Here is a 23,379-nt window from a genome sequence, read left to right on the forward strand (position 1 = left end):
TCAAACTTATTAAAAATGAATGTGGCTAGAGCACCAGACCTGGAGTCAGGAGTACCCAAGTTCAAATTTGACCTCAGACACTTAATAACTGCCTAGCTGTGTGGCCTTGGGCAAGTCATTTAACCCCATTGCCTTGTCCAAAAAATGAATGTTAAAGCTTTTTTATGTAATTGACAAATATTTAATGAAATAAATTTCAAAATACATAATTTTTAAAAGTAGGCAGTAAAGATCAACCTTAGAATGTAAGAGTGGTTAGGAGCGAAAACAGATTTAGTTCAGCCCTTTCATTCTACAACCAAGGAAATAAAATAGAGCTCACAAAGGTTCATTAATTGTACAAGACTACCTTAGTGGAGAGGACACTAGATCAGGAAGATTAGATTCTAAATCCAGTTCTGCTAATAGCAAGTCAGAAGACAAAAGATTAAAAAAAAAATCACTGCCCCCCTCTCTGGTCCTGTTTTTTTTCCCCCTTCCAATGATCTCTTCTAGCTCTGATTTCATGGTTCTAAATTGCCATATCCTAGAGTGTCTCTGCCTATACTTGTTTTAGGAGGACAATAATCTCACAGTACCCAAGCACCTTTTCCTGAAAATTTGAGAGAACCCTTTGGTATGAATTTCCAAATGTTAAATATGAAGTAGTGAAAAGAATGCTGGAAAAGAAAGAATGGTGTCAAGACAAGCTGGCTTCTGTCAAATCCTGCTTTAGACATTTACTTAGCTATGTGGCCATATTTTTCTAAGTCTCAGTTCCCTCAATTATAAAAATAGGGATAATACATCTAGGTCTTAACTCACCAGATTATTGGAGAGAATTAAATGAGAAAATGTACAAGAACACTTTAAAGCAGAGGTGGGAAACCTTTTTCTGCCAAGGGCAGCTTGTGTATTTACAGTATCATTTGTCTGCTATATTTGTCAAACATTTAATTCACCCCTAAAAAGCTCCTAGATTTGTTGAATTTCAAGTCCTGTCTGAGGTTGCCATGGCAGCACCAAACCAAATGATTTTGCAGGCCATAGGGCCTGCAGACAGGTCATTCCCTGCTCTTGCTTTAAAGTATTTTTCATATGCTAGCTATCAGTCCTTGAAAACTTGTCAAATTTCATCTATATCTGAGTTATTGGCAAAACTGATATTATACTACTTAAATACAAAATTATTTCCAGTGAACTAAGAGCTACAAGTTTAGAAGTCTGTGCATTTCAGCATCCCATTAGGATTACCAGTTAAAAAAATCCATGCATCATTTATTTAATAATTATTCAAAAAGTGATAATGTGGCAATCAAATATTAAGAAATGGTCCCTGTCTACCATGAGCCTAAAATCCAACAGTGGATAAAATATATATAAGTCATGACAACACATGGCATTACATAAAACTACAAGAGAACACTGAGTTTGGGAGTCTGAACACATCATTTTTAAAGTCAGGCCCTAAACTGTAGATATACTCAATTATATCAATAACAAACCTATCAGAAACCATATAATCATATCAATAGATGTTGAAAAAGCTTTTGACAAAATACAGCATCCATTCCTATTAAAAACACTAGAGAGTGTAGGAATAAATGGACTGTTCCTTAAAATAATTAGCAGTATCTATCTGAAACCATCAACAAGCATTATATTCAAGGGGGAGAGGCTAGAGGCATTCCCAGTAAGATCAGGGGTTAAACAAGGGTGCCCATTATCACCACTACTATTCAATATTGTATTAGAAATGTTAGCATCAGCAATTAGAGAAGAAAAAGAAATTAAAGGAATTAGAATTGGGAAGGAAGAGATAAAACTCTCACTCTTCACAGATGACATGATGGTCTACCTAGAGAATCCCAAGAAATCATCTTAAAAACTACTGGAAACAATTAGCAATTTTAGCAAAGTTGCAGGTTATAAAATAAACCCCCATAAATCCTCAACTTTCCTATATATGACTAGCAAGAAACAGCAGGAAGAGCTAGAAAGAGAAATTCCATTCAAAGTAACCTCAGACAATATAAAATATTTGGGAGTCTATTTGCCAAGACAGACTCAGAATCTTTTTGAAAACAATTATAAAGTCAGGCTCTGCTTACTTCTTGGTGACCTTGGGTAAGTCACTCACTCTGCTGCACTGAATTTCAGTTTCTTCATCTGTAAAATGAAGTTAGACTATGACCTCTAAGAACTCTTCCAGCTCCAATTCCTATGATTTGTGTAAGTGAGAGGTAAAAGTGCTAGCAGATTTCAGAGGAGGACTGGGATATTTGGAGAAGACTTGCTAAAAGACAGGATCTGAGATGGAACTTGAAGGATCACCAAGTTTTTAATAGGATTGGGAGGGTAGGGTACCAAGAAGTAGGGAGAAGGAAAAAGAGAAGTCAAAATAAAACATCTTTAAAGTATCAGTGAAAATAAAAGGGTCAGAGAAAAACAGAAAAGTAGAAATAGTGTTGGGGAGCAGACTGTAGAAAACACTGAATGCCAAGCTAAAAGTTGGATCTTCATTCTATAGGTAACTAGAACCAGGGAAGACTTACAAGAAAAGTAAGAATGTATCCAAGTAAATCATTGTCTAAGCTTTCATGTGCAAGCTGAACCCATGAGGAATAATATACTCTGTTTCCTCCAGGCAAAATGTCCTTTTCCTCTAAGGAAACATTTTAAAAGCCAGTCAAAAGGCAAAGACATAAGAAATAATAAATGAAACAAAGTGAACTACTTCACTGGCAGCAGATACCTCCTACCTTCCTGGAGATGGTATTAGATGCTAGTCACTGAGCTTGCAGATGCCACGTTTGGGCCCTTTCCCCCCAGCCACATGGTTGTGGAGCTGCCGTCCAGGCAAGCGTTTAGAGTCCTGGAGCCATGCCTCAGGTTTCTATGAGGACTCCAAGAGTATGCCTGCTGTTCAGAGTACAAAAGTGGCCCTTAATAAATTGACTTGTAGTAACATCTTAAAAGTTCCAAATTAGCTCACAGTGGGACTGTGATGCTAGTTACACCCTATTGTTTCCACACCCTTGATTATGATCATCTAGGAAAAGCAGTCACATAGCCTTGGTCCCTTGCCTGAACTCTTAAGGAGTTGAACTACTGAACTTGTTAAAATCAAATCCACCCTATTCACACCAGAGAGGAGCTGTAGATTCCTGATAAATCATTTACAGCACTCCTCAGATGGGGTCCAAGTTTAATCTGTACTTATTTCAAGGTGGTAGGACTTAATCAGTTAAAAAATCTCTACCCTTGGGGCAGCAAGGTGTCAGTGGATAGAGCACTGGCCCTCAAGTCAGGAGGATCTGAGTTCAAATCCAACCTCAGACACTTAATAATTACCTAGCTGTGTGGCCTTGGGAAAGCCACTTAACCCCATTGCCTTGCAAAAACCTAAAAAAAAAATTTCTACCTTTCACTCCCTACCAGATGAAGATCTCAGATGCCAACAGAGGTCTAGAGAAGATACAGTTGATGTGATCTGAAGACCAGATGGTTACAGAACCATCTCTAAATAAGATCAGAGCTCTCAAAACTTGTGGAACTCTTTCTAGTCTGGAATTATTTAAACTAGAACCAAATAAGTAAAACCAAGGTAGAACTAGAACCAATAAGTAAGTAAAAGTTATAGGAAAGCATATTTTAGCCTCGAGGCAGTGAGCTCTTTCTTACCAGAGGGTTCTAATTCAAGCAAGAGGTTAGAGGATGTCCTTGGTTTCCTGTAATAAGAGATTCTTGAACTTGGCAATAGTTGTAAGGTCTTAGATGTCATCTGGTCAGACTCTTGAGATTCTAGAATTTTCATTCAGGAGATATCATCATCATACATGTGCTACAGTGGAAAGAATGCTGGATTCCAAGTCCAAGGACCTGAATTTGAATCCTAACTTAGCATTTGATCTGCCTACTTAAGTCACTTTAAATTTTGGGCTTGACTCTTTATCTGTATGACTCTATATGATTTAAAGTAACCTGCCAGAAATATACTCATAGAAAATAGGAGCATGAAAGCAACCTTAGACCAACTCAGAGAAGCAGTTTAACAATTGAGTGAAATCATCCTGGCATTCTTATTCTAACACATTCTCTCCTTCCATCCTATTGTTCAATGATAGATCAATGGGGGTGGAGGTGCTGGGAATCAATACTTTTTATTAAGATCAGCTTGTATTCAAAGCAGAGAACAGAAGCTGCCAAAGCCTTCCCTCTATTCATACATTCCAATTTCAAAGAAAATACTCAGCTGTTTTCTGACAAAGCTCAATTCTATACTAGCTTAAATATTTCTTAAATATTAAGTGAACTCTATAAAGAACTCACATCATCTGAGTGGTCTCATGGTCAGATAGGACCACAAGGTTTATTCAGAATAAAAGGAACAGAGCTGTTGGTTACTAAAAATAATGGGGCTGAGGAACAAACCTAACAACTCCCAATCCTAACAATATTAGTACTGCAAGGGGGCAGGACAGAATAGTAGAGACCATGAGTCAGTATTTGTAGAGGGACAGAATAGTAGAGACCATGAGTCAGTATTTGTAGAGGGAATCAAGGGTGAATTTGCTGTGAAACTCTAGGCAATTTCATACTACTATCAATTCTTTTCAGAATCTAAACTATAGTACACTAAGACATATGCCTATATTTCTCAGCTAGATTTTAGTGGACAAATGAGATAAGAGCTAGCCAAATTTTTTTAGACAATACACTCCTCCTGTTCTAGGGACATTCTAACCATCATTATTCTCCTTCTTGTACGACACATTCAAGAAGACATGTTTGTTCTTGATAACTACATGAAGATCCAAAGCACCTGAACTCCTCAATCCTTGTACCAGCAGAGATAGGGTTAAGAATTCTATCTCTAAACAACTATCAGTACAAGTTATGTAACACAGGGAAGGAAAAAGGGAGTCCTCAATGCTTCAAGGTCAATGTGCAGAGGCTCCCAACAATAATCCCCTTCCCAAAACAAAAGAACCAAAATCCCATGAACCTAACATCAATTTTTGATACATTTTATAAAATCCAAGAACAGAAGCTGCTTCCGAATTTTATGCCAAAAAAATAGTATGTAGTAGTAGTACGACAGCATGCATGCAAATATAGGCAAACAGGAGTTCATTCTATGTCATGTTTTCTTTTTTTTTTAGGTTTTTGCAAGGCAAATGGGGTTAAGTGGCTTGCCCAAGGCCACACAGCTAGGTAATTATTAAGTGTCTGAGACCATATTTGAACCCAGGTACTCCTGACTCCAAGGCCAGTGCTTTATCCACTATGCCACCTAGCTGCTCCTATGTCATGTTTTCTTGACAAAGCTAGCTTACTAAGTAGCTACCACCTTGTCCTTTTCCAGAACCTATCCCAACTTCCCCCCCACTCCACCAAAACCCTTCAAAAGGTGTTTCTTTCTCCCAAAATGTCTCCCATATTGATATTTTTCCTCCTGACTCCCCTAATTCAGCCCAGGGTATTTACATTAAGGGGGGCAGCTCAGTTCCCAACAATGATAGCAGGTAAACAGTAAGAAAGACCTGTTTTACAGGAAAAACTATAGATGAGTCCTAGTTCTTTAAAACTGCTCAGTGAAACAGTCTTGGCTCCTCAGCCAACATAAACCCCAGCAGACACATAGCACCTTATATGGATAGAAGCCTCCCCCACCATCAGGAACAAATGCATGGGCTGCAGTTCTCAATTCGGGAAAGTAAGATTGAGAGAAAGCAAAATACTTTATTTTAAAACTCAAAAGATTTCAGCACCATCCATTATTTTTATTTTCCAAGTGTGATGCTCTATTCATCTCTGCTATCCCTTCAATCCTTTTGCTTTCACCTAGTAGTTAGTTAAAATAACTTGACATATACCAGAAACACAGAGTGGGATGGAGAAAGAAGGGATTCTGTGGAAAATCCCATTTTGATTTCTTTTATTCTTTTCCTTAAAGCCCCAAAGACTATTTTGAGTCCTGGACTAAAGTTACTCTGGTTAAAAGCAGCCTTGGACCCTTTGACCATACTGAAGCAGCACGCCTGAAGTGGGGCTTGATGGCTAAAAATAGTCAGGCAGCACATGCTTGTAACCTATGTCAAAGTCAGAGGACAAAGCAGAAAAGTTATATTCATAGCCAGGCTGTGCTTCCTGAGAAGGATGAGAGCTGAAAACAAGTCTGCATGCAAACCTGCCTTAGTCCTAACCATTCATTCCAGCTAGGAAGTAAATACTCACAACAGGTTCCATGTTTCTTCTAACTACTCAATCAGTTTTCAGAAAGAATATAAGCCAAGGGTGGGAAGTTATATAGAGACAAAGATAAAGAGAAGAAGCCTATAAAAAGCACAGGCTAAGTCAGTCAATAGATAGAACAGTGTTTTGTTACCAGTTTGCAGGCAGAAAAATTGGCCACTAAAAAAAAGAAAAAGAAAATTCAAGAAAATAAACAAGTTGTGTAATTCTATTAAGTAAACTAGATCTAAGAAGAGATCAGGAAGTGTACCCCTCTCCCTCTCCTCCTCTCTCTGGGAAGGGATTAGAGGAAAGCTGGAAATCAGAAGATTACAGGTATAAAACCTGAATATATTAATCATTTTTTAAAAAAAGCTGACAACCATCACTTCCTACCTCTTTCCCTTCCCAGATCAAGTAGTTTTTGAAGTGTATAATCTCCCTAAAAAGCTCCAAAATCCCTATACTGGTCTCTTAAAGCTTGGCACTTACCTCTCCCTCAGGTATCTGGCTCACTATCATCTCAGTGAATGTTAGAGACCAATCCTTGTGAACCAGATATAAAACTAAGGGTATTTATGGGAATAGGGACTAGCCTATTTCATTGGCATAAGGAACTCTTAGGGAAGTAAAGCACCTTCTACCAGTGTCCTCTAGAACAAGAGGACTAACTTGTCCAGAGTGATACAGCTACAGTGTTATCAGAAAAGGGACTTAGATGCTGGACTTAAATATTCACTAAGCTCTGGTGTCTCATAGGAATATTTATGCTGTACTTTAAAGTTTTCAAATTATTATCTAATTAAAGACTGATAACAATCCTAAAAGGTCAGTACTACAGTATTATCTCTAGGTAAACAAAGGCTCACAGAGAAGCTGGCCCCCCAGTTTCTAATCTGTGGGATAGTAAACTAAATTCAGTCTAGCACACTTTCCATTAAACCATCTTGCCTCTACAGCTCTTGGAGTAGGGTTCTGAACATGGGATACACAGATTTTAAGGAGTCCATAAATTCATATGGGGAGGGGAGGGAAACTAGCATCTTTATTTCCACCAACCTCTGTCTAAAATGAAGCTGAGCATTTTTCTGAGTGAGGATTCATGGGTTTCACCAAATTTCCGAAGGAGTTATGATACAAGAAAAGGTTAAGAATCCCCAATCTAAGGGATGGCTTCAAGATCACCAGGAAACTAGTTAGTGTTTGCTGTGTACAGGTGGTAGATGTTTAGTCTGATTAGGCTAATTTCAGAACAATTTTCTGGGCTATTAGAGACTAATGACACTTAAAGGCAATAGCCAATAAAAACTCACTGCAATAGCTCCTTTTGTAAGGGCCTTAACCTATGGATAGCACATGAACAATTCATTATACACCTAGAACAGTGCTTTGTATAAATAGGAGCTTAATAAAATGTTGGGAAAGATGGAAATCTACAAGGTATGCAACAAATGAACAGTGAAGAACAGAAAATTCCCATAAAATATTAAAGTGTTATTTGAATGGAAAAGAGGAGAATTGAAATGGATTCTTTATCTTGAACTTTCTTTGGTTCAATCATTTTCATAGTCTTTAGGAGTTCAAACAGGCAGGACCAAATGACCCCCACCTGGAGTCACATTGGCCTCACTTATTCCAGAAAATAAAGAATCTAATAGTTTTCCACATAGAATACAAAAGTGAAAGCAGGAAATATGGCTAAAGTTTACTTTAACAGTTTTAAGTACCTTTTATCATCTGGAAAGCACTATGATAAAAATATCCTATCATGTTTAGCTAAGACAATCCCTGTCCTATTACAGCTTACAGTCTATACCCATAGTTCACCAAGTGTAGTCTGAGGATCTCTAGGGATTTGAGGTCCCCAAGACCCTTTCAGAGGGCTCCATAAGCTCAATATAATTTTCATAATTTTTAATTCCTAATATATAAAGATAAAAGTTCTTCGGGGAAATTTTCCTCAATATTTTTAAGCTTGTAGGAGTCCTAAGACCAAAAAGCTTTAGAACCACTAGCCTATACCACTGTGCTAGATTCCAAAACAAAGAACTAGGACCAATGTGTACAAGTCACAGGGAGTCAGTTCAAAGGAACTCAGAGGAAGAACTTTGTAATAACTAGAACTATTCAAAAATAGAATAGGTTGCTATAAAGAATTAAGGTCTCTGTCACTGAATACTTATCAAGGATACTGTGGAAAGGAGTCTTGCAGCCAGATAGAACAACCTTTTAGTTTATTTCAATTCCAGTCCTAAGGTATAGCAATTAAACAGAACCTACTTAACATCAGAATCCCTTAAAATCTAAAATTTGATCACAGCTGATCTAATTCTTTTTTTTTTTTTTAGGTTTTTGCAAGGCGAATGGGATTAAGTGGCTTGCCCAAGGCCACACAGCTAGGTAATTATTAAGTGTCTGAGACCGGATTTGAACCCAGGTACTCCTGACTCCAAGGCCAGTGCTTTATCCACTATGCCACCTAGCTGCCCCTAGCTGATCCAATTCTAATGTCAAGTGTGGAACCAACCACAATAAAAGTTTAATTAACTAAAATGCTACTCTCATGCTGAATTGAATTCTCTCTCAGTGACTGGTTGCCGACCATAGTGTTCTAATACCTAAATGTGTAAGAACGAAGGCCTGGGATCAGAGAGGGAACAGATTAAAATAATTCAAACATCAGATTATATTTCTTTTTATTGTTTATAATTCATCTGATTTCGCAGAAATTAACCAGCCTGTGAATCCTAAAAATAAAAAAGGGGTTCAGTTGGGTAAAAAGTTAAACACAAATTCTTAAGAACTCTCATATAAATCAAAATCAAGAGCCAGAAGGCGTTATCACAATATAAGTTTTCACAAGCCGAAAGTGTCACACCTGCAACAGGTTCAAAGTTAGCATACCCTTTCACTTTGCTGTCACTATTCTGTAAGTGGTTAATCCCTAACTAACTTGATCTCTCAAACTCCTTCATAATTTAATGGCTCCTTCTCTCCCAACCTGTATATCAGGGGCTCAGTTGGTGCCTTTTTGTGTTATAACAAATAATTTGCAATCAAAGCTATCAGATTTGTGCAGTTACTTGTAACTGTTTTCCTATTTAAAGAGCTTTACGTGTTCAGACGAATATATACCTATAAGGCATGACAAGTAGGTCTGTCTACCTGCCTCCCTAGTTATTTAAAGAAGGATAAAAAGGAGGGGAAGAAATTGAAGGAAAAACATTACTAAATGGCACAGTATTTGAGAGAATCAACGAATTGATATTGTCCTAAAACAAAATGTTTTTCTGCTCTGAGCAGAATATGCTTGTACAGATGGAAGAACTCACCAAGAAAGCAAGCACCTACAGTTTTTGTTGGCAAAGGACCAAAAGAGGGTCTAAAACCACACAAATCCAGGCAAGGGGCTAAATGGGAAGTGCAGATATTGCATCAAAAAGTCAGTTTGGAAGAACATCCAAAGGCAAGGAACAGAAAGAAAGGAAGGAGCTTTCACTATTTTGCATTTATATTTTGTTTTGTTTTCCTTAGGGAGGGGATAAGTGAGAGTTTCCAGGAAAAACCTGAACCTGGAAAAAATCCACTTAACTATTACTAGACAGCAGCTGTTTCACAAAACAAATGCTGAATATTTAAAAAACCCCTGCAGTCTTCTCCTTTGAAGCCTTAAGCACAAATTCAAGAAGGTAAAGCAAAGAAATATTCAGGTTTTCAGACTAAGTCCTTTTCACTATTTGGCAGTTATACAGTGGCTTTACCTCCTATTTAAGTCAGTTAACAACTACCCTCCCCTTACCATGATAATAAAGACTAGACCCTAATGTATGGCAAAAATAAAATCTACTCTTATTATACGCCTTCTCTGGGCCAGTCTTGTAGGGAAAAAGTCCTGATAGTTGAAAATGCCACTCTCTCACTTTCACCAAAGTCCTTAAAAAACTACTACAACCTAACACCTCTGATGCAGGACTAGGCCTAAAATAAACAATGAGGAGTTCACATTTACATATTGCATTAAGGTTTGCAAAGTGCTCTACAACCATCTTATTTGATTAATAAAATAACTTTGTGGTGTAGGTGCTATTATCCCCATTTTTATAGAGAGAAAAACAGAGGATCAGAGGGATTAAATGAGGTCACACAGTTGGTGTCTGAGCTGGGGGGAGGGTCTAAGGAGAGATTCAAATTCAATTCTTTATTGAGTCTAGTTTGCTATTCACCATACACTACTGGTTCCCTAACCTGTCCTCATTTCTGAGATTATTATAAAGGTTTTAAAAAAAACTAACCACTGTCTTTGCATTTTGCAAGAAAAAAACTCATATATTCTATGCAGGGTTTTTTCATTAATCTCAGTCCTCCAACTAGGGAGCTATAGTAAATCAAAATTTTGTAAACCTCCAGTCATAGTTACCATTTATAAAACATTTTAAGGTTTTGAAAAGTGCTTTACAAATATTACCTTCTCATTCTCATAACAACTCTAGGAAGTAGGTGCTACTATTATTGCCATTTCACAGATAGACGGAGGATAGAGAAAGCTGCCTGCCCAAAGGTCTCACAGCTAGTAAGGATCTAAGGCAGAACTGGAGCTCAAATCTTCCTTGAGGCCTTCTATTGATTCTGTCATCTCTAAATTTGTTCTGTAGGACTGGATGCTAAGAAACCATGTAAGTGAGTCTATAAAGAAAAGGAAATAAAACAGGTCAACCAATGAAAATGTCAAAACTTAAGTCATATAGAGCTCACACTGTTAACCCTTCAAAGTTTCTGTTCAAGTCCCACCTACTACCAAAAGCCTTTCCTAATTGCTAATGTCATGGAGTCATCTACTCCCTGTAACCATTTTTATTTATTTTGCATATGTTACATTCCCTTCATAAGTACCTTAAAGGCAAAGACTTTTTATATTCACATACTTCAAAAAATATCAGATACAAAGTAGCACCTTGAGTAGGGAGCACATCAGTGAGAGAAAAGGCCAGCAAGTCTCTTCTCTGCCTACTTCAGCCCATGGTTGCCAAGACCAATGGTTTGGCTTCCTAGGAGACACTAAGCTCCTCACTCAGTAGAGTAGAGGACTAAGGCAAAGACAAGAGAAATGACTTGCCCCACCTTCCAAAAGTAGCAATTCAAGGGTCTTCCAATTCCAAACCCACTCAGCACAAAGATTAAAAAATGCCAGAAAACAAAGCCAAACTAAACATTAATGTACTGTCATTATCCCAGCATGAAATAGAGATAAGCTCTCCCCCCATCCCCCTTCTCACACACACACACACACACACACACAAGAACTCAACCTCACAGCAAATACAGGTAAAAAACTAACATCAAGTATTAAATGCCTCTATGTGCCAGGAAATGTCACTTGGGAAGTTTGGAATACCTATATATAAATAAATACAAGATCAAGGGGGAGCAACCAGCTCTTGCCCAGCTAGTAGGCTCTGAAATGCTAGCAAGATCCAAGTCAATTTTCTCAGGAAGCTAAGTATTAAGTTTACCTAAGCAACCCTGTCAGTCTGAATTCAGGCTTTTAAGAAATTTCATAAACCTAAATATATTAATCAAAAGCAGCTATAGTTGCATAATTCCAGTCAAGTCTTCAAGCTCCAGGACAATGTGGTTCACTATGGTTCCGAGTGAAATAGTTTTAAATATTTAAGTTCAGAACCTTAAACTGAAATCTGATCACCATCGATCTTTGAGAAACCACACATGGGTATGGATGGGCCTTTTAACTCAAGGCAGGGAACCTCAATCAGCTAGCTACAAAATACTGTTAGTGCCATGGGTGACTGTTAGTGCCAAGGGGGGGAAGGAGGGGAAAGGGTGGGCAGATGGGATAAGTGCTATTTCAGATATATTCAAGAATTTCCCATGTTTAAAAAATGCTCCAAGTTACTAATAATTATAGAGATGCAAAATTAAAGCAACTCTAAGATTCAGCCTCATGTCTATCATTGGCAGAGTGGACAAAAAAAGGGATTCCGAGAAAATGAGACACATGGAAGAACTGTGGGTGGAGCTTTTAACTGGCACAGTCATTATGAAAAGCAATTTTGAATCACATCCACAAGTTACTAAACTCTGCCTATTCTTTGACCCTGTGATACTATTATTGGGCATATTCCCCAGGGATCAAATTAAAAGCAAAGATTTCTATACGTAAAACATTTATAACACTTTTGAGGTTGGGCTTTTTTTGGGGGGGGGGGGTAGTAGCAAAGAACCAGACTAAGGAAGTGCTGCTCAATTATGGTGTATAAATATAAAAGATCTCCAGTTGCAGAGAATCCTGGAAAGACTAACCCAGAAAAAAGTGAACAGAACCAGAATATTTATACACTAATCACATTATAAAAATGAACAAACAGCCAACAGAATTACCAACCATGATTTCAAAGGAATAACAATGAAGAATGCTACTCATCTGACAGAGAAAGGGATGAATTAATATGATGAGACATATTCTTGAATTTGGCCAATAAAGGAATATGCTTGACTATATATTACATGGGGTTTGTCTTATTGGGGGGGGGGGGGCTAGCTTAATAAATGAGAGAAAAATTAAGCAACCATTTAAGCACTGTGAAACTCACTCAAGTGAATTAACTACAATTTCTGAAGTATTATTATCTAACAGCACACTTTTATAAAAATTAATCTAAGAGGGGCAACTAGGTAGCTCAATGGATAGAGTATGGATTCCGGAGTCAGGAGGACCTGAATCTCAGACACTTATTACCCAGATGTGACCTTGGACAAGTCACTTAACTCCTTTGCCTTGTCAAAAAAAAAATCTAAGAATTCTAGTACCTTTAACTGATTGGCATATAGGTGGTCTTATTGTTGCTGCTCTTTTTTTTTATTACCATAAGTTTCAAATAAGTTCTCTTTTCCACTGTAAAAAGGGATGATACATTTTAGCTTGAAAAATAGTTTCAAATCTAAGGCTATGCTACTTAGTTCTCTGAATAACCTTTTCTCTTCCCAATAATTTTATATTTACAACACATATGTACACATTGAATTCCTCACAGGCTGTAAGCTTCTTGAAAGTTGTGGTTTCTTTTCCTCCTTTTTGCTCTGTATTTCCAGTATCTAACATATAGTAGGCACTTAACTACTTGTTATCTTCACTTCTCTTTGCCCCTGTCTTCTTTTCATCCTTATACTTATATACCCAACAGCTAATCCAGCAAAGGGCACATAGTAGGGGCTTAATAAAAAGCTTGTTAATTCATGTTTTCAAAAAAAAGGTGGGGGGGGTTCAACTAAAGAATCTCAACCTAGCACAAAACTACATAGTCATGTAACCAGGAAGAAATAAATGTCTCTTCAGAACAAATCCCATCTATATTCACTTTAAATACAAATAATTACAAGTAGATTATTATTTTACTTTGAAATAAAGATTATCCTGTTTTCTTTGCCTCATATGGATTTAAAAAACTGAAATTTTGGTCCTCTTAAATTCTGGTTCTTTTAGTCCTGCAATTTCATCAAAAGGTGAAAGAACTGAGACTTCTTCAGATGTGAAATGGGAAGAAACTCCATTTTACTCTTGAAACCAGATGAAGACAATCAGTTTTTATTGTTTTTGTTTTAAATGGTACAAAGCATTGTTTAAGTATTAAAAATAATTCTTTTCATTTCTAGCCAATCAAAGCTTGCTTTCTATATATATACCATGAGCAATAAATAGTTCAAGAACCAACAAGTTTTGGATTTAGTTCCTATTTTCAGTATCTCAGATTCCAACACGATTTTTTGCTTATTTAAATTGTGTGAACAAAGAGCCCTTCCCTTATTGGTGATAAAAACCTGGTGGGGGGGGGAGTGGAGTGGAGATTGTGCAAACTGTACAAAGCCTGTGCAAACTGTACAAAGCCGTTTCTGCAGAGATTGGTTTCACTAAATATAAAAACACCAAGTAGGCTATACTTAAAGGAAGACAGTTAAACCAGGCTCCTCCCCCCCCCCCCAAATCTACAATAACTTAAAAGGTTTCTCTCCCTCCACTAAGAGCAAAGTCCACTAGTTATCAGTAACGGCAGATGGGGAAAGTGGGAACCTGCTGGACAGGGCATCTGCTAACAGAACTAGGAGCAAAATGTCAATCTGTTTCTATTTTGACACCTGACCTTGCCCTCACCGCACACACCTTCTGCTTGCAGCTCACCTCCACTTTCCATTTCTGCCCCCAGAAAAGTGAGGGTGGAGTAAGTTTTCCTTATGAAGGGGAAAGGAAAAAAACAACCAATTCTCAATTACATAACCTTCAGGCACTTCCCGTACTCCACGAACGTTTCAGAGTCAAAAATACAAAACAAAAAATCCGTTAGTCCCGTACCCTTTATGCCAGCTGCCCTCCAATAGCGAGCGCTAAGAAGAGCCACTAGAGAAAAGAAAGGCTGGTCAAACTCAGTGCCCCTCCTCCTGAGTCGAGTCCCGCCCAAGCACCTTCTTGCTAGCTTTGTTTAAAATTGTAATTCCTAACAGGTGCGTGTGCCCACCCAAAAGAGCCAGGGCTAAGGGTCGTAGATGCAGACCCTGAGAATTAATCAACTCTTCTAACACTTGGGGGGGTCCAGCCACTAAAGCTTCTCAGAGGAAGCACACAACTCCAGCACTTTTTCTCCAGGCAGACTCCTCCCTTGAAGTCTCCACCATGTCCCATTTCTTCCTCTCCCCAATACACTAGCCAAGAATGCTTTTCCTCTGTGATTTCTCTCTCATCACACTCAATTTGGATCGATGTATATCATGGAAACAATGTAAAGACTGGCAGATTGCCTTCTGAGGGAGGGTGGGGGAGGGATAAGATTAGGGCGAAAAATGGTAAAACTCATAATAAAATATTTAAAATAAAGATAGAGCACCAAAAAAAAAAAAAAAGAATGTTTTTCCTGGCTTCTCAGCACTGATCTCCAGGTTCTCGAGGCAGTTTTGCAAAAAGACTTCTCTTGCACAGGGCAGCCCCTATCCGAGTACCAAGTTCCCGCCTGCCCCTCGGTGACCCGGGCTGGGGCCTAAGGGCGTTTGACGCTTCTGGTTAGTTGAGGTTCAAGGCCAGCCTCTGGAGGGCCGCGGGTCAGTCCGCCGACCCCCACCCCACGGAGGGCTGCGCCCGGGCATCCGGCTCTGCCCCTCTGCCCCTCTGCCCGCAGGAGCTGGGTACACACGACCTTTGCACAGTGAACGACCGCGGGGCTGGGCGACCTTGGGTGGGACAGGCGCGGCTCGGCGCTTCCTCCGGAGGGCGCGGGGCGGGCGGGGGCCGGGGAGAGAAGCCAGAAAGTGAAGTTACGGAGGGGGGCGCCGGGGCACGGCCGGGGGGCCGGGGCCGGGGCGAGCGCGGCCCGCGGCAGGAGCCCGCACACATGGCGGGACGGGCGGCCCCGCGCTTCGCAGCCGGCGGGGGAGCCGGAGAGCCCGGGGCCAAGACCCGCCGCCCCCCGGCCGGGGCAGGGCGAGGGGCTCCCCCCGCTCCGATCACCCCACTCACAGGCGCTCGGGCGAGCTGGCTCCGGGTGCAGAGTCCGTCCACGTGCGGCAGGCCCGCCCCCGCCCCCAGCCCCGCCGCCTCCTCCCCGCGGCCCCGCTCCGCTCCGGCCGCTCCCCACGTGCTCACCCGGGCGGCTGGAACTCTGAGACTTTAAATAGTGGAGGCGCGCGCCGGCGCCGTGCACGCGCCGACAGCTCCCGCCTCCCTCCCTCGCGCTCAACTCTCCGCCCCGCCCCCTCGCGCAGCGCGCGTGCGCATCCTCAAGCTCCGGCTTCCCGCCGCCTACACCCACCTCCCCGCTGCCTCCCTCTCCCGCACGCGCAGCTCCACGCTTCCCGGCCTCCGTGCACGCCCCGCCCTCACAGACCTACGCACGCACGCGCAGATCCACGCTCCCAGCCTCCCTCTCTCCCTCGTCTCCCCCGCCCCTAATCCAAGTCCTCGCTACCCGCCTTCGCCCCCTGCGCACGCGCGAGCCGAAGGCTCCCTCCTCTGCTCCCTCGCTCCCACCTCTTCCCAGCCCCGCCTTCGCGCTCCGCGCACGCGCATTCAGTCCCCGCCGGGAACTCCCTTGACCCTGGCTGACTTCTCCGCTCCACCTTCCCTGCCTCAGACCCGGAGGTCTAACTAGTACGGATTAGAACGTCAAGGGTGGGCGGGGGAGGTGCAGGCTGAGCGGCCTCAGCCCAGTCGCTTTCCCTCTCTTGGCCTCACTTGTCTCTTCCAAAACATGACAGTGGACTCGATCGTGCCTCGGGTCCCCGCAGCCCTAACACCAAGCCTTTCCGTCTGACATTCTCTTAGCTCTTTCTGAAATTCGGAGCACACCAGACCACATCCACCAGCCGGTCAAAGAGACTGGGTACCAAAGGCAAAAACAACACCAAAACCAATCCCTGCTGGCAAACAGCTAGGCACAAATAAGATACTGCACAGGGCAGATTCAGACAGGCAAGACCCTCAAGCTAAAAGTTCTGGGGAGACCTCCCCCAAGATGACAGAGGAGGGCTCTGCCCTTGAGGACCAGTGGACCTAGAGCTCAAAACAAAAGTCTGGGGAAGATGAAACATGCTCCACCAGTTGTCTTAATTGTGGGATGATGACCTATGAGAAAAGAGGCTCACCAGAGGGGCATTAGTCACTGTTGGCTCCTCGGCTACCTAGGAAACCAGAGGAGACTATCCCAGGAGGGCAGAGAAGAAGGGATTAGTCTTAGAGGAAACTGCCGCTCTGGGAAGGCTGAGTTCCATCTTAGAAGACTCTCTAGTCTGCTCTTCACTAAATCTAAGACTAGCTAACTTGTCTCAGGAATTCTGTGAGAAATGACTAGAGAAGAATTATTTTTAAAACACATCATTAAAATTGAAATCTTTATATAATTCTTTCAGATCAGGCTTTTATTAAATACAAACATTTATTAGGCTTGGTTAAAATTCATCAAAGAATTTCTTTTTAGTTTAATTGCATTCTCCCCACGTTTGTTAGACTTCCTAAGAGTTCTATAACTTTTTGATGGAAAAAGATGTCTGTCTCCAGGATTTTTAATGATAGTAGGTCTGTAGAGTTGGCAAATTTCCTCGGTATATATTCTACTGGATTCTCATCAGCATTGGGCCTTTGTGAGGAATGTTATGGTTCATAATAATAAGATATGCTCACCCTAACCAGAAGAACTGATATTTTATTAGTGTTTGTGAAATTGTAGGTATTCTATTAATCAAGGGTAAATGTGGACAGTTAAGTTATAAATATTAATTTTTTAAATGTAGGGGAGATCTAGAAGGCTTGCTTTTTACACATTCTTATACATATATACACACATATATATTAAAGCTATAAATAAGATATTAGAAAATATAGAGAGATTAAATGAAATGCTAATAGATTAGGTAGAAGGGTAAATTAAACTCAAAGAGAGGAAGGGTAGCATACTTATATTTCAGTACTTTCCATAAGGCATAATGCTGAGTTCTCTTGGCAACTTCTAGGGACACATGTAGCTCACATGAAGGGTTTGCTGTTTTCTGATGATATAGCAAAAGTTCCTTCACACACACACACTGTGCTTTCTCACTCCCTATCTGGCCTGAGGGTTGAGATTAAGAGGATGCATCTGATAGGATTGACTACTGATATATATAAGAAGGAGCATTCACAAAGCAGGCTTTTAAAGTAGTAACCCATAACTTAGTGAGAGGTAGAGGAGAGGCCTGCCTTCCCTCAATCTGGGAACCAATGACCTGACACAGAAAGCATATCCTGCCTAGATGAACGTCAACCTATTCCTGGGCCTTCGGTCCTTGGAGACTTCAATTGCTCTATGTTTCACCTCTCAGCATCAGAGGTAGAATACTGATCCTTCCATAGCTCCCTCTAATCCTTTTTTTTTTAGGTTTTTGCAAGGCAAATGGGGTTAAGTGGCTTGCCCAAGGCCACACAGCTAGGTAATTAAGTGTCTGAGGTCAAATTTGAACTCAGGTCCTCTTGACTCCAGGGCCAGTGCTCTATCCACTGAGCCACCTAGCCACCCTGCTCTCTCTAATCTTGGAAGCAGCCTCTTGGGTTTGAGAAGTTAGGTTCTCCTGTGTCCCCCAGTTGAAACTGATTCAAAGCAGAAGTTTTCTGCACTGGAGAGAATGACCACCAACATGAGAAATTTGACTCCTGATCTGCCTTGCTAGAAGGGAGACAGCGAAGAACTGAGTCAAAGGACCCATAAAATGCTTCTTTGATGGTTTAGGTATCAATCTCACAGGAGAAGTAATAATAGTTACCAGTTACTGCTACTTGGTTAAGTCTGTCATTTTCTACCCTCCAAACAAAACTATCAAAAACCTTGTTAGGGAGGATCTAAACCACTTGACTCTCCACTCCCTAGAAACCTAGTATCTTCATTTTCATGGAGGTCATTTCCAACCTGCCTCTGCTCAGGTATCAGGAAGGGAGGATTCTCAGATCTACCCTCTTGCCCAGGTCAACAATTAGATGTTAGAATGGAGAGCAATTGACACAAATCAATCAAATCATGCCACTCCACTCAAAATAAGTCACAAGTTGATTGTCCTCAACTTTGTCAGGAAAGGATAATCATTAGAGGCATAAAATTAGATGTGACCTAGTCTAAACTTTCATCAGTCATAAGATTTCGACTTAAATATGAAAAAAATTTTTGATCAATTTAGAAGTTCTTGAAAATTATTGAATGAACTAGAGTGTTATGTACAGCAAGTCTTTTACAATTGGTTAAGGGAACTTGTTTGTACCATGAGAGTCATCTAAAAATCATTCATTCAGTTTGGATTCAGCTCCTGATAACTTTGGGTGAAAAGCCTACATAGCTTCTTACAAAGCATGGTGGGGAAAAGGGAGAAGAATAAGACTTACCTAGGTCTTGGTCTCTTACTCCTTCCCCTTATATTGACAAAGAGGACCATAAGAATTTCAAAGAGGTCTGGAGGATTCAGGATTTCCTAGACCTCTTAGCATCACAGGAACAGGCTGAGGAAAGGTAGATTCAAAGCTCATCAGAAGGGCTACACCATACCTAATGGATACATCTTGAGAACTACTATAAAAAAAGAAATTCCAGGAGCTGTGAGTTATGGATAGTTTGACCCCATTTTGCCCTGGGTCCTCTAGCTATGTACTACTAATGGAAGAATGTAGCACAGACTTTTAGGGGAAATATTTTCTACCCACCATACTATGGTAAAATACCCCTTTCTAAAAACTAATTAAGTTTGGCTGGCTAGTTGCTAACAACTGATAATCACGAGTAGAAGCAGTTAAATTGTGGGGATTTGGGGGCGGGGCTTATGGGCAATAACATCCTTCTATGCCTACTAAACCCTCAAGGCTTCCCCTGAAACCCAGAGGAACACTATATTCTCAAGGGACTCCACCTCCCAGTGTGATCAGGTTTGAGAGGGTAACTCCTCTATATGTGCTGCAAGCAGAGGAGAGTGCTTTTTAAACTTTTACAACTATGCAAAGTGTTTACAGGAATTCTAAACTGAGGATAATTCCCTGGCTTCCCTTTAACTCATTGCCTCTGCTTCCAAGGCTTTCTAAAATGAAAAAAATAACTGGACCCAGATCAGGACAGCTAAATTCTAATCTCAGCCATGTCACTAAATAGTTGTGTGACTTTAGGTAAATGACTTCACTTCTTTGGTCATTATTTTCTTCCTAGATTCCTTTTAGCTTTTAAAATAACGCTAGCAAGGAAAATAAATTATCTGCCTATGCATTCATTTAAAAAACATTTGTTAATGACAAAAAGGAAGGTTGCTTATGAATGAATTTTTTAAAAGCATTTGAGTCACTACTATGTGCAACACACTGTGCTGAGTAGACCCTAGAAATTCAAAAACAAAAAAGAAAACATTTCCTGCACTCACTTTCTACATTTATATACTTTAAAAAAAGGCATCAAACCTTCAAATTAACATATCATAAGAGGAGATAATATTTTTAACCAAGAGACTCTTTTCAGCAACATTTTCCTTCCAGGAAATATAATTAACATGTCTAAGGGGTTCCCATTAGACCTTGGTTGTGATTTCTAAAGTAAGGGTCTAGAAAGGGGGTGACTTGGCTGTAGTTCTCCATAAGAATATCCTCTGAATCTTCTATATTGCTTCTCCATTATCCTGTTTTTAAAAGTTCAAATGGATTTCATTTATCAAATTTATCTATAACTACAATTCTGAAAAGGTATGTCACTCCTGGGGAGGATTAAGCAGAGTCTCAATCTGTACCTAATACTAAAGACTCCCTATAAACTCCATTTGGCAGTGTTCTCAGAGGTCTCCAAGTGGCAAATAAGTAAGTCTCAAGTAATTCTAATCAGTATGCTAAGAAAATTCCAAAATTACAGTCTTTAGAGAGGACCCAGGCCTACCATAGTGGGTGGGTCTGGAGGTTACTGCCACTCCCAAATACAGAAATTGTCCAAATTTACCTTATAGAATTCCTTATGTTAAGGTCATGATCTTTAAAGCTGCAAAGCACCCTCACATCTGCCTCCAGTTGTTTAATCCCCTCAATTATTCTGTGGATCCATTGGTAGGTTATAGTAATTTCTCAACCCCTGAGTTAATGGCAGATGCTTCAGGTACAGCTAGAAGGACTTCTGCCAGAATCACAGCAGCCAGAGGGTACAAGGCACCACCATCAGGACTTCTAATCACCCTGACCTCCTTTTCCCCTGCATCATCCTTCTCCTATTCTGATGAGGTCATTTGAATCCAATGCTGATTTTGCCAAACCTGACTTGTGCCAATCCAGTGAGTTAAATTCAGTATTGGAATAAAATGAACTGGACATGTAAATATATAAAAAAAAACTAGAATGGCACTACATCATAAAACTTCCAACTAAGCATAAAATAGAAATTATTAAGATAAAAAAATGAGCAAAATTTAAAAAACTCCATTGAAATGATAAAACCAGGCCCTGCTTAAAAACAAACTAATGAAAGAAATAATGAACTATTAGCTAATATGATATCCACTGTCAAGATCTTATTATTTTTTTAATTTAAGGCAATGAGGTTAAGTGACTTGCCCAAGTTCACACAGCTGGGTAATTATTGTCTGAAGCCAGATTTATACTGTGACCTTGAGCAAGTCATTTAACTCCATTGCCTTGCAAAAAAACAACAACAAAAAGAATTGACTAAGAGAGGGAATAACATTCATATTCGACTGGCTGTAGAAATCTATCTTAGGGGCAGCTAGGTGTTGCAGTGGATAGAGCACCTGCCCTTGAGTCAGGAGGACCTGAGTTCAAATCCTGTCTCAGACACTTAATAATTATCTAGCTGTGTGACCTTGGGCAAGTCACTTAACCCCACCAACTTGCAAAAACTTAAAAAAAAATCTATCTACCCTAGAGGAAAGTAGAAGAGGAAAAGGATCAGAGAAAGGGGATAGGGGGAGGAGATCACACATATTCTAGAAGGGAGGGAAGATTGTGGGAGGGGGGTAGTCAAATGCAAAACATTTTTGAGGAGGGCCTGGGTGAAAGGAGAGAGAATAGAATAAATGGGGAAGAAGAGAATAGGATAGAGGGAAATATAGTTAGCAATAGTAAATGTGTGTGTGGGGGGGGATATTGAAACAAGTTTCTCTGATAAAGACCTCATTTCTCAGAGAACTCAGTTAAATGTATAAATAATAAGTCATTTACCAATTGATAAGTGATCAAGAGATATGAACAGTTTTCAGATGAGGTTAGCAATGCAATCTATTTAAACCATTTTTTAAAAGTGTCCTAATTAACTTTTTTTTTAAGTTTTTGCAAGACAATGGGGTTAAGTGGACTGCCCGAGACCACACAGCTAGGCAATTACTAAGTGTCCGAGGTCGGATTTGAACTCAGGTAGTCCTGACTCCAGGGCAGGTGCTCTATCCATTGCACCACCTAGCTGCCCCTCTAATTTACTATTGATAGAAGAAATGTAGGTTGGAACAACTTTAAGGTATACCTATTGGATCAGCTAATAGGACAAAAGGAGAAAATGACAAATGTTGGAAGGGATATAGGGAAATTGAGACACTGATGCATTATGGGAGGAGTTATGAAATGATTCAACTATTATGTAGAGCAATTTGAAACTTGCCCAAAGGGTTAAATTATCATGCCTACCCTTGGGTCTAGTGCTGGGGCTATATTCCAGAAGAGATAAAATACAAAAAGAAAAGACCCTATACATAGGGATATTAATAGCAGTTCTTTTCTGTTGGCAAGGAGCTGGAGATTGAGGGGATGCCCAGCAGTTGGGGAATGCCTGAACAAATTGTGATATGTAATTGAAATGAAATTCTGTTCTGTTATGGGAAATGAGGAACAGGCTGCTTTCAGCAAAAAAAAAAATTACAAGAGCAAATACAATGGGAAATGTACTATAAACAAAGTAATAGCAATATTGCAGGATGATCAGCTGTAAATGACCTACCTTTTCTCAGCAATGCTGTTACCCAAGAGAGCTCTTGAAGGACTTATAATAATGAATACTATCCATCCCAAAGACAGAGTTGATGGTACCTGAATACAGACTGAAGCATGCTTTTTTTTTCCACTTTATTATTCCTGAGCTTTCTCTTTGGGGGGGCGGGGAGAGTTTACAACATGACTATTATAGTAATATTTTTCACATCTACACATTTTTAACCTATATCAAGTAACTTGCTTTCTTAATGAAGGGTAGTGAAGTGGGAGGAAGGAAGAGAATTTGGAATTGAATACTGAAACCTGCTTTTGTATGAAACCAGGGAAAAAATTAAATTAAAATTAATAAATAATAAAATTTTAAAGTCTAGAAATAAATGTATCTTTCTTTATTATGTTAAATAATACCTATCTAAAATGAAAAGCAGCTAAAGAAAAGAAGAAATGCCAGGAGCCTCTCCAATAAAATCAGGTATAAAGGAAGTATATTTATTGTCACCACTATTATTTGAACAGTTCTAGAAATACCTTCAAATAAAAATGAATTAAGGGAATAAGCACAGGCAAAGTAGAAACAAGATTATTAGATAATTTGCAATCATGGCAGACTTAGAGAACCTTAGAAATCCAAGTATTTAAAATAATTAATGACAAAGTTTCAGGATCAAAAACTGTATGTATATATCACCAGT

At 39.9% G+C, this 23,379-nt stretch overlaps 1 protein-coding gene across 5 annotated transcripts in view; it reads right to left on the reverse strand.

The window, feature by feature from the left end:
* AKAP1 (A-kinase anchoring protein 1) overlaps window positions 1–15,929 on the reverse strand; it is a 58,109-nt gene extending 42,180 nt beyond the window's left edge. The window contains exon 1 of one of the 5 annotated variants that reach the window (XM_074223653.1): window positions 15,860–15,929. The gene's annotated coding sequence lies outside the window, so the exon portion shown is untranslated. Of the gene's footprint in view, window positions 1–2,741; window positions 3,591–10,681; window positions 13,841–15,733; window positions 15,805–15,859 lie in introns of those variants that run through there. The other 4 variants (XM_074223651.1, XM_074223652.1, XM_074223655.1 and 1 more) reach the window with 4 other exon arrangements.
* Window positions 15,930–23,379: the final 7,450 nt, after the last annotated feature.

The sequence above is a fragment of the Macrotis lagotis genome, chromosome 2 (assembly GCF_037893015.1).
Source record: "Macrotis lagotis isolate mMagLag1 chromosome 2, bilby.v1.9.chrom.fasta, whole genome shotgun sequence".
NCBI lineage: Eukaryota > Metazoa > Chordata > Mammalia > Peramelemorphia > Peramelidae > Macrotis > Macrotis lagotis.